Raw genomic sequence first — 9,872 nt, forward strand, 5'->3', positions numbered from 1 at the left:
TTTTGCCAAAAAAAAACTGCAATTGCAGCTGCGCCGCCTTCCACTGCAGATATTCATTCAATTATTTTGAGTTTCAATTGAATCAAATGCGATTTGTGTGCAAGTTATGTATCTTCATTCTCCCATTGAAAATCTGTCCCTTGCAAATTAGGAAATTAATTTCCATAGAAGCCTAATTGCTGTCTTGTAAACTGCAGATTTTTGAAGGTTTAGTCTTTGACCAAACTGCGGTTGCAAAGCTGCTTCTGCCACAATGACGACTTTGTCTGTCGTCGTCGTTGTCTGCCATGCGTCATGCTTCATGCGGCATGCGTTGCACATTTGTGGCCGCAAAATTGTGGTTCTCAACAGTCTCAGTCCCACTGAGTTATGGTCGCCAGCAAAATGCATTCAGCCAACTCAATAGAGGGCTTAGGTATTCCCTTTTAACCATCTGTTCTGCGTTCGTCATTGGCTGTCTAATATCATTGGCAGATGAGCTTAAAGCATTCTCAATTAAAGAGCTTCAAGATCGATCTGCTGATATTCATAAGAAAATGCAGCACATTAAAGTTAAAGTTCTTAAGTAATTTATATAATTAGTTTCTGCATGTAAAATAATATTATAAATAATGTATTATACCAATAAAAAAATGCTTGTGTATAACTTTAATCCTTAACATAAAATATTAATATAATCTTTATTTTATTTGTAAGGATTTATTTGCATGCAAAGCGACGATGCTTACGTTTTAAAAGTGTGTTTGTTTTTGTGTGTCATCCGCATATTTATTGAAGTGTTTTTTTTTATTTACATATTTATACTTTTACCCTTCTTTTTAAGTGTGTTTATACTATTTATATTTTTTAAATATTTTTTATTGAGATTTAATAAGTGTAATGGTTGATTTTATTTTGTAAAGTGATTAAATAAGTATTTTTTCAAAAACATAATTTTCTTTTTTTTAAGAGTTATTTAATCTATGATGAACCACAAAATGAAAGAAACAGTGAGTTTACTTTTTATACACTTAATTTAATAGAGTATTTCATATTTCATGAATGCATTGTTTTTTGTTAAAGATGTACTCACATTACGCATACGCCACATGGGACAAAAGAGAGAGAAGGAGAGAGAATGGCACCACATATAACGCATGTGTGTATACTTAAGTATTTGTTCATAATATTATGGCAGGCGTTGCGGTTCATTTGGTTAATGCATGCAACCAAAGCCTATTATTCACAACCTGCATTGTGCCTGACGTTGCTTTTATGCTGATGCACAATTGTTTGGGTATGTACAAGAGTGTGTAGGTGTGTGTTTGGGTGTGTGTGTGTGTGGACATATGCCATTCGCCAAAGCTGCCTTTTGTTTGGGCTGCCGTTTTTGTCTATTTAAAAGAGACAACAAGGATTCGATAATGGCCTCACATTTTGCATTTGCCTTGCCAAACATTTCAGCCTTCAGCCTCGAAAGAGAAAAACAAGAGAACTTCACTAGATATCTGTTCCCATCTTGGCTGCTCAATGGATATTGTGTAGTTGATTTTGTAACCTATAAACTCATAATTAAACTTCGTGTATTGTAATTAACTAATGTATAATTTTATGTCACATGTTACAAATTTTCGAAATTTACTTCAAATATAATTTAATTGAAAGCTGACGTAAAACTTAACAATTTATTCGATAATTTCACAATGTTCAAGTTGTAAACAGACAACGCAATCGCATTCACACTTCTGATCAAACAGCGAACTTTCATCGCATGCATAATAATTTCTCTCGCATTTTTATGCATGTTTATTTTTTTATATGACGTTGCAAATGGGTAAAAATACTTACAATAAATAAAGCACGCGCCACTGACGACTGCTAGTGAATAATTACACATTATACAGCACACACAAAAAAATATGAAGAAAATTACAATAATTTTTAATTAATAAAACGGCCGCGCTACGAGCAAAAGGTAGGAAAATGCCTGTCCACGTAAAGAAAAATTGCAAGTGCAAAATTTCTGCAGCTAGACATGTGTGTGTGCGTGTGCTTGCGTAATGCGCTTGTGTGTGTGTGTGTGAGTGTGTGGCATGCAACCTGTTTATAATTGCACATTATGCAAATGAAGTTTTCTCCATTTTTTCGTGACCAAGAGAAAACGAAATAACTGAGGATTTTCAGCTACCCTGCACACAGTTGAAGGTGTTAAAAAAAGAACTGTAATATTTTCCCTTATTACTTTTAATGCATTAAAGCATATGATAGCATAATTGTTATATCAAATTTAATTCCTATTCATAAGTAGCCTTGTTAGAAACAATATTACAAACTTATCAAACTCTCTCGATGCCTGTAATGGGTATTTATTTAAATTCACCTGAAGCAAGTGAAATTTGTGCACGCAAATCCAATTAAACTAAATATGTACGTAAGGGAAAAGTAGGAAAATATTTAATATAAAAGTCAAGAGCTTTGCATTTGGCATTACCTGAGCTCTGAGCTCTTCGTTGAGCAATTGCTGAAGTTGCAGCTGCTGCTTGAAGCACTTGCAACAAATGGCGACAAAAGGCGGTGACTCTTTGCCTGCCCCCAATGCTCAAGCAGCACTTGCTGTCGACGGAGTTGCAGCATGGACAGGGCCAAAGATCGGGAATAAGAAATGCGAACGAGAATGGGTCTGGGAATGGGAATGGGCCGTCACTAATTTTATCTATTTCTTGCACTTTGGCCAAAGCAATTGTCTTAGACATTTTCATCATGCAACGATGGGGAAAGCTCTTTTACCGTTTGCCCCTTGAGTGCCTCGCACAATTCTCAAAGTTCGCACTCGCCTCTCACTCTTTGCTTTGATGCTTGAGCTTGTTGAAAATCAATTTCTTGCATCATTGTTTGCCAAGTGAAGTGCACTGGAAAATTTTCTTGGAGCCATCAACCAGCAGCAGCTAAGCAGACCTCTCTCGCACTTATGGCATCGTTGCATTTCCGAGCCATGCACTGCGGTCTCACTCTCTCTCTGAAAAATCAACGTCAAATATTGAGATGTGTGTTGAGGCAACGACGAGACGAACGAGTGTGCCTTGGGCTCTCTGTTTTGCAGTCGAAGCCAAATGAAAGCAATTAAGCTAAGCGCCAAGCAGCACAAGAAATTCATTTTCATTGCTGATTCCAATGACCTCTAACATGGAGGAGGAAGATTTCGTAGATAAATCGGACAGTGGGCAATTGTTTGGCAGCCAGAGCTACAAGAACCGCTCTAACGAATCGTAATGAACAGAATTAGCCAAGTCGATATTGGGCGTTTCAGCCACATGTACTATACTGTACTCTACAAAAGTTGAATCCACAACATAGACAGTCGGTGGACTCCACAAGCAACCCCAAAGTCGAAGGCAAGCGGCTGCTGCCTTGCTGTTAGGCTAAGCCGTGCGCGACCCGCCAACATTTTTGTGCACTAATTTTTTGGGTGCACAACGAGCGAAAATTCTTTAGCCAAGGACGAGGACGAGGACGATAGCGTTGACGATGACGATGACGACGAGAGCAGCAATTTCGTTAGCATTCTTGGATCCTATCCTGGTTCCTGGACAAAGTTGTAATTTTATTTTCGAAATTCGTTTAGTTCTCTGTTTGCACAAGAATCCGTTATTTTCTTTGTGCCAGGCTAACACACACACACACACACCAACACACCGACACACACACAGCCAAATGAAGTTGAAAAGTTTTTTAGTTTGGGGCGCGTTCGTTTAGTTTGGCCATGCGTAGCATGAGATCCCAAACTAGATAGATACAATGGACAACGCCAGCGTCTGACTGGGGTGTTGTCTCAACCGCCAACGTTGTCGTCGGTGTCTCCATCCTCCAGTCCCCGCATGCCTTCCCTCCCTTCCTTCCCCCCGGTATGTGCCCCTTGCTGTCATGTCATCATGTTGATGAAGCAACCGGATGATGAATGGACGTGCGCCACAGTGGAGCTTCAATTGATGCAATCAGCGTAAAGTGACAGTTGCTACTTTTTTTTACTATTTTTTCGTTTCTTCTTCTTTTTTGTTTTGGAACCATCCTCGACCATTTTCTGCTGCGGCTCTATGTCGCGGGTGTCAGCTGTCAGTTGTTGTTCTTGTAGTTGTTAGTCGCTTTTTTATTTGCTGTGTCTTGGTTAGTTTTAGGGGGCAAGAAGTGACAAAACTTTAAGTTCATATCAAACACGATTAAAGTGCACACGAATGTTAAACTAACATGAGTTTAAAGTGTATTTGAATAGTAAATTGAATTATTTTCCATTTAATGCAATAGTTTGAGTAGAATTCAATTCAAGAATTGTTGATAATTTCCTTTTTTTTAATTCGTTTATTTTATTACTTCAAATGCAGGCAATAATTTCCATTTCTATTTATTTATTTAGATGCTAGTCTCTTAATTTTTTGCTGTATCTTGGTTAGTCTTAGGGGCAACTAACACAACTTTAAATTGATACCAAACACGATTAATATATATATTTCTATATATTTCAATTCTTGCATTGTTGTTTCTTTAAATTCGTTAATTTATTGCTTAAAATTTAAGCAATTTCCACATATATTTATATTTAAAGTTCAAAAGAGTCTACCACAAATCCGCAAACGAAATCACTTGTAGTTTCCAATCAAGTGACCATTCAACTATATCGCAATTTGTATCTCGATTATCAATGAGCTGAATGCAGCAAAACAATTTCTGAGTGGTATTATCAATAAATACGAATATGATTGGTTCGTATTTTTGGGCTTTAAACCCTATTTCTGGCCACAGCAATTCATTGGGCTTTCGGCTTCAGCTATCTGCAAGTCGACAAATTTTGTTGCCTTGTTGCAAAATAAACTTTACAGAGATATGCGCAAATAGAAATTGGTTTTTGGTCAAACAAACTGGACACCCATGTCAGCAGCAGCAGCAGCAGCAACATCTGAAGCAAAAAGGAAAGGAGGAAGGGAAGCAACAACAATAAAAATAAGAAATGAAAATGAAAGAAAGGAACAAAAATTGAAATTAAGTTGCCGCAAAGAAGCAAAACTAAAAAGATGCCAAGCAGTCGGCCGAATAAATGTACGAAATCAGCATAATGTAATGGAAACAATTTTTATGACAACGAACGGGGGACAGCATTTGTAGTGGGCGGAAGTAGATATAGAAGCATCTTCTTAAAGAAACTTGTACTCTGGGCACCTTGTATTCGCCTTGATGTTCGACCATCGACCATCGACCCTCAACACAACTACTGGATTCGCTGGGGCTACTCGTTGGTGTATAACGAACACATTTTCCTGACCAATGTCAGACCCTAAAACTGACAAATTAGCATTTTTTCCATTTTATCCCAACGCCCTGGCGTCCAACTAAATATTTGCCCTGGCGACCGCAGCCCAGCATCAGCATCAGAAGCAGCATCAGCGGCAAGCATCACAAAAAAGTGCCTGCTAAAATAGTTGAGTTGAGTTATTTTTGCAGCTGACCTAATTTTATAATGGAAAACTTGCGATAAGTTGGTAACACAAAAAAAAGAAGAAGAAAGGGGAGGAGCGAAAAAACCCCCCTGAACAACGATGATGGAAGCGACGTCGTTGGCGCTTCAGGCAGATAAATAGCTTGGCCCCAATTCTCCTTTCCCCTTGAACCTGCCGGCCATTTAGTTTTTTTTTCTTATTATCTGCGTATGGTAGCGTGGGATATTTTAGCTATGGCAAGGGATATGTGACGCACAGAATTGGTATAAGATGCAATATTGTGGAATGCTATTTGTAAATTTGTTGTTGTATAGAAATTTGATTCAACATAAATGCAACTAAAATTAAACTGAGATTTTGAATCCTATTTTTCTGCAGAGTATATGAGTTTGTTGTTCGATTGTAAGGATTTTTTGTGTTTTCCATTTTTATACCCGCTACCCATAGGGTAGAAGGGTATTATAACTTCGACAATGCAGGAAATGTATGTAACAGGTCGAAAGAGTCATCTCCGACCCCATAAAGTATATAAATTCTTGATCAAAATCGACAACCGAGGCGATTTACTTACGAATTACTTTTCTACGCCAAAAAAACGCTTACTGCAATCTGGTCTTAGTTGCTATGGTCGAGAATCTGGAATATTTGACACTCTTTTGTATATTTGAAATGTAGCCCAATATCGATATATCAAATATAGCCATCGCAATATGTGAAAATTTGTACAGTACATTTTGTGTATATTTGCATAATTTGGTTTTATTGAAATAGTTACCGGGTATCTCACAGTCGGACACACTCGAAAGCGTTCTTTCTTGTTTTTTTTTTGTGTGCGCCTTTACATTTCATTTCGCATAGATAGAGATTGAGAGGATGGCAGACAAATAAATCTCTTTTGTGTGGACCTGAATTTAATTTCCACATGCTCATGAATAATTTTCAAATTTCAAATTCAGTAAAACGTGAAGCGTATTTCCTGTCTTACCGGCGCAATGACAACGACAACGACATACTCAGTCGCATTCACAGTCACAATCGCCGTCACTCTGGCTGAGCCTCCAGTTACCAGCTCAGTCTCAGCAGGAGGACATTCAAGGTTTTTGGCTCGTAGTCCTTTTAGGACCATTCGCATAAAAAGTTATGCCAGCAAAAGAAATATTACCCATATTATGGGCAATTCAGCCCCAAAGTTACAGCTCACCTAGGCTCTTTGCTGCTGCATTTTTCGTTTGGCGCTGCCGCTCTTCATCGTCTCCCTACTCAGCTTCCCTTTTGGTTGACCTCTGCACAGATTTCCATTTAAAGTCCTTTCATGACTTATTTGGCCAGTGAGCCAAATGAAATCCAAACAGTTGGACGTTTTTAAAACATATAAATTTATTTTTTAAATATTCTTTTTATCCATAAATTACACATACTTATCTTTATGTTCGAAACTCTTTTGATGCGCATTGGAGTTCATTTGGAATTACTACTTAAAATATGCTTCATAAAATATATACTTCAATGAAAACATCTTAATGTTGTAGATGGGGTCCAAAAAGAGGGTAAAGTAGAAGAAAGCCATTAAGTGCTTGGGAAATGTTTTTACACTGATGGAAAATAAATGCAACTTTAACTTGCAGATGCAACAAATAATCGTGAAATTTACAATATTTCAATTCTCTCAAGAAGTTCTTAAAAATACATTATTTTAGAACTATTTCATAGTTAAGAAATGCATAAATTTCTAAACTCTTTAATAAGGCAATCCCAAGAATCGTAAGCATATTAAATAGTGGCCTTGAAGACAACTTCTTAGTTGACATCGAGAGGCACAACAATAAGCAGTGAATTTATGGGGCTAATAAATAATAATAATAATAATAATTTATTTAAAAGGCATACTTAATAAATTGCTGAGTAAACATAAGTAGCTAGTTTATTAATAGACCAAATAAAAAAAAAAAAAACTACAGACACAGTGGCCCATTTTATGGGGCACAATGAGAGCATATTACGTATACGTATTAAGTAGACACCGCAATGAAGTGAAATATTTATAAACTGCTGACGTCAACAATCAGCAAGAAACCAAAAAGAGAAGAGCGAATGGGATGAGCTGAGCTTCGGGGGTACTTCAATGCATTTATTTGTGAATTTCATTTATCAGCGAGCACTTCAGGGGACGTCGGAACAACAGAGAGTGAGAGAGAGGAGAGTGGCGGCTCCTTTGGCAGCTCCGCTGTCCAATCTGAATCAAGGACCACCACGTTGCAGCTTATCGTAGCAAATCCTATTGTCGTCATATTGACATAACCGCAGCTTCTCGTAAGTCCTTCAACACCCCCGCCAAAGACCAAAACATGCAGACCCAGACCTCGAAATCAACCCAAAACCAAGTCGAGGCAAGCAGACCAGCAGCCGCAAAGGAATTGCTCTGGCTTGTCCTTTGTGCTGCTGTCTTTGCGGTCGCTTGTTCTCAATGGAGACTCCCGCAGTTGCAATTGTTGCCGTTGCCGTTGCTGTTGCTGTCCCCGTTCTTCATGTTGTTGCTGTGTATCTTACGCTTCAGTGGATTAAGTTTCGTACTTGGCACGACTTATCTTTTACACCGACTTGTTTGTAAAATGATGAAATGAATGTGCGGTCAGCAGCATTCTCTCTGGCCAAGAACCCAACTCTCTCTCTAGCATCTGCTGCGGCGCATCTTCATCTTCATTTCGCCATCTTGCTCTATCTGCTCGCCTTTCTCTGCTTTTCGTCAAGTTTCCTTCGCTGACTTGCCACTAACGTTGAGTGCTACTACAACGCACACACACATACACTTAACCCAATGTACAATACAACACAACACAACAGACTGCAATACAATGCAATCCCATGCAAGCATCATAACTCAGAGTCAGTCACCAGTTAGCGGTTACAAATGTTGGAACATTTATCAAATATGCTAGGAAGAAGTTGCCTTCCAGCAGATATTAAGTGGTTTATGCGCTTGCTTATGTTTAAATATGATTGTAAGCAAATCTTTAATAGTCTGAATAGGTTTAAGATAAAAATAATAATATTCATGATTAAATTACAATATTTTCTTAAATATAAAATTTTATGGATTGTAGAAAAAAAAAAACATTTAAAATCTCAGACTTGATATGAATAATCCATAAATCTTTTCTACAAAGTCTTTAGAAAATAAAGTTTATTTTAACAACTAAGAAAGCTTGAGCCGAGTGTACTCGACTATTAGATACCCGTTACTCATTTTGAACAAAAGCAAAAAAGTGCAGTATTGCTCTTATAATATACCAAATTAATATACCACAAAAATAGTAAATATCTACAAGGATCATATACATATTTTAATATATATCTTATAGAACTTCATATTTATACTAAAATAATATATCACATTAATATACTGCAAAAATCTAAAATATACCGAATGCTATATTTGTTATATTGATAGAGTACTCCATTCATATATGTATGATATATGTATATTAATATACATATATTTTATTGAATTTAATTTAATTTAATTTAATTTTTTTAACCATTGAAATCTCAAAATTCCAGGACAATTATAAGAACAACATAATATTTAAATAATATTTTACCAAACTTACTTCATCTCATTTTGCAAAAAAAAAGCGAAACGCTCTGTGCTTTCATTAAAGCGAAAATCAAGCATGATTGGAAGAAGTTGATGACTAATTTGACTAATGAAGAAGTTTTATTCGCAAGGTTAATGAACTGCTAATGAGAAATCAGCTTTTGCTGCCTGTAGGCGCAGTGTATAATCAAATTCGACTATAGATTTCCTGTGCAGGTTTTTTTTCCCCATCGAAATGACCCGACCTGATGACCATTAGCCTGATGTCTGATTTCAGGTGCTTGCTCTGCTGCCATTCTCCAATTCTTCCTCTCTCTCTCTCTCTCTCTCTCACACTTTTTCGCTTTGTCGCTGCTCCTCACGCAATTGCATATTGTATTTGCGGCCTGCCGCGCACTTTTAAACCGTGGCCAACTGCAAAATGTGCACCATCATGTTGAGTAACGACATCCACCCGCAGAGCACCGCATCCCCTCTCGTATCGCTCATCGCCCTCTCTGTCCGCTGATGTTGCTGCTTTTGGCCTTCGGCACAGGACACACAGTTCAGCAGAGTCGAGAGTCCGCAGTCCTCAGTCCGCAGTCCACAGTCGCGTCGTAATTAGCAGTGCACAACGTTGCTGGCGATAATTAATGACGTTGGTCACGTTGGTTTCATGTCGATTTCATTTCATGACACGGCCGCAGGCAACTTTCCGCTCAGCTCTGATCCGCCCTGCCTCCCAATTTCCCAAATGTGCTGCGCGCCGTGCGTTTGCTGCTGTTGCTGCTGCTGCGACCTGTGCGGTGATTTGTCAAGCGTTCGCATTCAAT

Source organism: Drosophila nasuta, chromosome 2L (assembly GCF_023558535.2).
Source record: "Drosophila nasuta strain 15112-1781.00 chromosome 2L, ASM2355853v1, whole genome shotgun sequence".
NCBI lineage: Eukaryota > Metazoa > Arthropoda > Insecta > Diptera > Drosophilidae > Drosophila > Drosophila nasuta.